Consider the following 6,000-nt stretch of genomic DNA (forward strand, 5'->3'; position numbering starts at 1 on the left):
TGGTATCCACAATAGTGTCTGGGTTTTGTAACTATACGGGATAGATCCCTAGGAGGAGAAGTCTCTGTATACCACAGTCTCTGCTCCACATTTTGTCTCTGTATCTCCTCCTGTGGGTATTTTGTACCCCCTTCTAAGAAGGACCAGAGTATCTATACTTTGTTCTTTCTTCTTGAGCTTTATTTGGTTTGTGAATTGTATTTTGGGTATTCCTGGATTCTGGGCTAATATCCACTTATCAGTGAATGCATACCATGTTTATTTTTTTTGATTGGGTTAGCTCACTTTGCCCTGCAAAGTGACCAGAACTTGGAAGGGGTCCCCGCAGCCTCTGCCATCTTCACTGCTGGACAAACCAGGCAGGCAACACCAGGTACACAGAGACAACCGAGTATAGCATTGCTTGGAACAAGGCACACCAGGGCTCCAACAGAATCCAAGAGTAGGGCAGCCTATCAGCAGCCTGTGCCAGGGAAAACCCAGTCATCCAGAGGTGCGGAAATAGCATTATAGGCTCACAGGTGGTTCAAGTACCAGCCAGTGACAATAGGACCAACTAATGCCAGAGATAACCAGATGGCAAAAGGCAAATGTAGGAATGTTACTAACAGGAATCAAGGCAATATGGCAGTATCCAAACCCAGTTCTCCGACAACAGCAAGTCTTGGATACCCCCCAACACATGAGAAAAACAAGATCTGGATTTAAAATCACATATCATAATGCTGTTGGATTACAAGAAGGTCATAAATAAACCTCTTAAAAAAGTATAGGAGAAAATGAATCAAAAGATAGAAACCCTAACAAAGGAAACACAAAAATCATTTAAAGAAAATCAGGAAAATATGGGTCAACAGACAGAAGTCAATAAAGAGGAAATGCAAAAAACCCACTTTAAGAAATACAGGACAACTTGGGTCAACAGGCAGAAGCCATGAAAGAGGAAACAAAAATCCCTTAAAGAATTACAGGAAAACACAAACAAACAAGTGAAGGAACTAAGCAAAACCATCCAGGATCTAAAAACTGAAGTAGAAACAACTAAGAAATCAAAAAGGGAAACAACTTTGGAGATAGAAAACCTTAGGAAGAAATCATGGGTCATAGATGCAAATATCAATAACAACAGAATACAAAAAAATAGAAGAAAGAATCCCAGATGCCAAAGGTACCATAAAAATTATTGACTCAACAGTCAAAGAAAATGCAAAATACAAAAAGGTTGTAACCCAAAACATCTGGGAAATCCACAGCAAAATAAGAAGACCAAACATAAGGATTATAGGTATAGATGAGAATGAAGATTTACAACTTAAAGGGCCAGTAAATATTTTCAACGAAAGTATGGAAGAAAACTTCCCTAACCTAAAGAGAGAGATGCCCACAAACATACAAGAAGCCTACAGAATTCCAAAGAGACTCGACCAGAATAGAAATACCTCCTGTCACATAATAATCAAAACTCCAAATGTACTAAAGAAAGAATATTAAAGGCAGTAAGAGAAAAAGTCCAAGTAACATATAAAGGAAGACCTATCAGAATTACATCAGACTTCTCACCAGAGACCATGAAAGCTAAGATCCTGGACAGATCCCATGCAGACTCTAAGAGAACACAAATGTTAGCCAAGACAACTATATCCAGCAAAACTCTCAATTACCATAGATGGAGAAACCAAGATATTCCATGATAAAAACAAATTTACACAATATCTGTCCACAAACTCAGCCCTACAGAGTGTAATAGGTGGAAGACACCAATACAAAGAGGGAAATTACACCCTGGAAAAAGCAAGATAGTCATCTTTCATGAAACCCAAAAGAAGATAACAACTCGAGCATAAAAATAACATCAAAAATAATGGGAAGTAAAAATTACTATTCCTTAATATCTCTTAACATCAATGGACTCAATTCCCCAATAAAAAGACATAGACTAACAGACTGGATATGTAAACAGGGCCCAACATTTTGCTGCATACAGGAAACACAACTCACTGTCAAAAGCAAACACTACCTCAGAGTAAAAAGCTGGAAAACAATTTTACAAGCAAATGGTCTCAGGAAACAAGCCACTGTAGCCATTCTAATATCAGGTAAAATTGAATTTCAACCTAAAGTCATCAAAAAGGACACAGAAGGGCACTTCTTACTGGTCAAGGGAAAAATCCACAAAGAAGAACTCTCAATTCTGAACATCTATGCTGCAAAAGCAATGGCACCCTCATTCATAAAAGAAACTTTACTAAAGCTCAAAGCACACATTGCACCTAACATAATAATTGTGGGTGACTTCAACACTCCAGTCTCCTCAATGGACCAATCAGGAATGCAGAAACTAAACAGAGACACAGTGAAATTAATTGAAGTTTAGGATCAATTGGATTTAACACATATATATTCATCCTAAAGCAAAAGAACATATCTTTTTCTCAGCACCTCATGGAACCTTCTCCAAAATTGACCATATAATTGGTCACAAGACAGACCTCAACAGATATAAGAAGATCGAATTAATCCCATGCCTCCTATCAGGTCACTATGGAGTAAGGGCAATCTTCAATAGCAACAAAAATGACAAAAAGACCACATACACATGGAAGCTGAACAATACTCAATGATACCTTGGTCAAGGAAGAAATAAAGAAGAAAATGAAAGACTTTCTAGAATTTAATGAAAATGAAGGCACAACATACCCAAATTTATGGGGCACAATGAAAGCAGTGCTAAAATAAAAACGCATAGCCCTGAGTGCCTCAAAAAAGAAACTGGAGAGAGTATATACTAGCAGCTTAATGGCACACATGAAAGCCCTAGAACAGAAAGAAGCTAATTCACCAAAGAGGAGTAGAATTCTTGAAATCATCAAACTCAGGGCTGAAATCAATCAAGTAGAAATGAAGAGAACCATACAAAGAATAAAAATAAAAAAAAAAAAAAAAAAAAAAAAAAAAAAAAAAAAAAACAGGAACTGGTTCTTTGAGAAAATCAACAAGATAGATAAACCTTTACCTAGACTAATCAGAGGGCACAGAGACAGTATCCAAATTAACAAAATTAAAAATGAAAAGGGATAAATAACAACAGAAACTGAGGAAATTCAAAAACTCATCAGATCCTACTACAAAAACCTATACTCAACACAACTGGAGAATCTGGAGGAAAAGGAGAATTTCCTAGATAGGTACCAAATACCAAAATTAAATCAAGATCAAATAGATCATCTAAACAGTCCCATTACCCCTAAAGAAATAGAAGTGGATATTGACAGTCTCCCAACCAAAGAAAGCACAGGACCAGATGGTTTTAGTGGAGAATACTATCAGACCTTCAAAGAAGACATAACACCAATACTCTTCAAGCTATTCCACAAAATAGAAGCAGAAGCAACACTACCCAACTCATTCTATGAAGCCACAATTGCGCTGATAACAAAACCACACAAAGATCCAACAAAGAGAACGTCAGACCAATGTCCACAATGAATATCGATACAAAAATACTCAATAACATTCTTGCCAATCAAATCCCAGAACACATCAAAATTCTCATTCACCATGTTCAAGTAGGCTTCATGTCAGTGATGCAGGGATGGTTCAATATAAGGAAATCCATCAATGCAATTCACTATATAAACAAACTCAAAGAAAAAAACACATGGACATTTCATTAGATGCTGAAAAGGCATTTGACAAAATTCAGCATCATTTCATGATAAAAGTCTTGGAAAGAACAGGAATTCAAGGTCCATACCTAAACATAATAAAAGCAATGTACAGCCAACAGGTAGCCAACATCCAACTAAATAAAAGCTTGAAGCAATCTCATCAAAGTCAGGGACTAGACAAGGCTGCCCCCTCTCTCCATGTCTTTTCAATATAGTACTTGAAGTTCTAGCTAGAGCAATTAGACAACATAAAGAGGTCAAAGGAATACAAATTGGAAAGGAAGAAGTCAAATTATCACTATTTGCAGATGATATGATAGTCTACTTAAGTAACCCAAAAAACTCCACCAGAGAACTCCTACAGCTGATAAACAACTTCAGCAAAGTGGCTGGTTATAAAATCAACTCAAGCAAATCAGTAGCCTTCCTATACACAAAAGATAAGCAGGCTGAGAAAGAAATTAGGGAAATGACACCCTTCACAATAGTCACAGACAATATAAAGTGTGGTGTGACTCTAACCAAACAAGTCAAAGATCTGTATGACAAGAACTTCAGGACTCTGAAGAAGGAAATGGAAGAAGACCTCAGAAAATGGAAAAATCTTCCAAGCTCGTGGATTGGCAGGATTAATATAGTAAAAATAGCCATCTTGCTAAAAGAAAAATACTGATTTAAAGAAATCCCCATTAAAATCCCAACTCAGTTCTTCATAGAGTTAGAAAGAGCAATTCTCAAATTCATCTGCAATAACAAAAAACCCAGGATAGCTAAAACTTTTCTCAACACTGAAAGAACTTCTAGGGGAATCAGTATTCCAGACCTCAAGCACTACAGAGCAATAGTGTTTAAAACTGCATGGTATTGGTACAGTGACAGTCAGGTCGATCAATGGAATAGAATTGAAGAACCAGAAATGAACCCACAGCTATGGTCACTTGATCTTCAACAAAGGAGCTACAACCATCCAGTGAAAAAAAAGATAACTTTTTCAACAAATGGTGCTGGTTCAATTGGAGGTCAGCATGCAAAAAAAATGCAAATTGATCCATTTTTTATCTCCTTGTACTAAGATCAACTCCAAGTGCATCAAGGACCTCCACATAAAACCAGACACACTGAAACTAATAGAAAAGAACCTGGGGAAGACCCTTGAGGGCATGGGCACAGGGGGAAAGGTCCTGACCAGTAGTACACCAATAACTTATGCTCTAAGATCAAGAATTGACAAATGGGACCTCATAAAATTACGAAGTTTCTGTAAGGCAAAGGACACTTCCAATTGGACAAAATGGCAACCAACAAATTGGAAAAGAGCTTCACCAACCCTTCATCTGACAGAGGGCTAATATCCAATATATACACCGAAATCAAGAAGGTAGACTGCAGCTGGGCGGTGGTGTTGGACATCTTTAATCCCAGCACTTGGGAGGTAGAGGCAGATGGATTTCTGAGTTCGAGGCCAGCTTGGTCTACAAAGTGAGTTCCAGGACAGCCAGGTGTACACAGAGAAACACTGTCCTGAAAAAGTAAAAAAAAAAAAAAAAAGATAGACCCAGGAGAGCCAAACATCCCTATTAAAAATGGGGTACAGAAACAAAGAATTTTCACCTGAGGAATTTCGAATGGCTGAGAAGCACCTTAAGAAATGTTCAACATCATAAACAACCCTGAGATTTCACCTCACACCAGTCAGAATGGCTAAGATTAAAAACTCAGGAGACAGCAGGTGTTGGCCAGGATGTGGAGAAAGAGGAACACTCCTCCACTGAGTGGGATTGCAAGCTGGTACAACCACTCTGGAAATCAGTTTTGCAGATCCTCAGAAAACTGGGAGTGACAATTCCGGAGGACCCTGTTATACCACTCCTGGGCATATACCCAGAGGTTCCCCCAACATGCAATAAGGACACATGCTCCACTATTTTCATTGCAACCTTATTTATAATAGCCAGAAGCTGGAAAGAACCCAGATATCCCTCAATGGAGGAATGGATACAGAAAATGTGGTATATTTACAAAGTGGAATACTACTCAGCAATTAAAAACAATAAATTCATGAAATTTTTAGGCAAGTGGTTGGAACTGGAAAATATCATCCTAACTGAGGTAACCCAATCACAAAAGAATACACATGGAAGGCATTCACTGACAAGTGGATATTAGCCTAGAAGCTCAGAATACTGTAGACACAATTAACATATCAAATGATTCTCAAGAAGAAGGAAGGAGAGGGCCCTGGTCCTGGAAAGGCTTGATGCAGCATTGTAGGGGATTGCAAGGACAGAGAAATGGGAGGGAGTGATTGGGGAATAGGCTGAGGGAAGAGGGC

Source organism: Apodemus sylvaticus, chromosome 3, assembly GCF_947179515.1.
Source record: "Apodemus sylvaticus chromosome 3, mApoSyl1.1, whole genome shotgun sequence".
NCBI lineage: Eukaryota > Metazoa > Chordata > Mammalia > Rodentia > Muridae > Apodemus > Apodemus sylvaticus.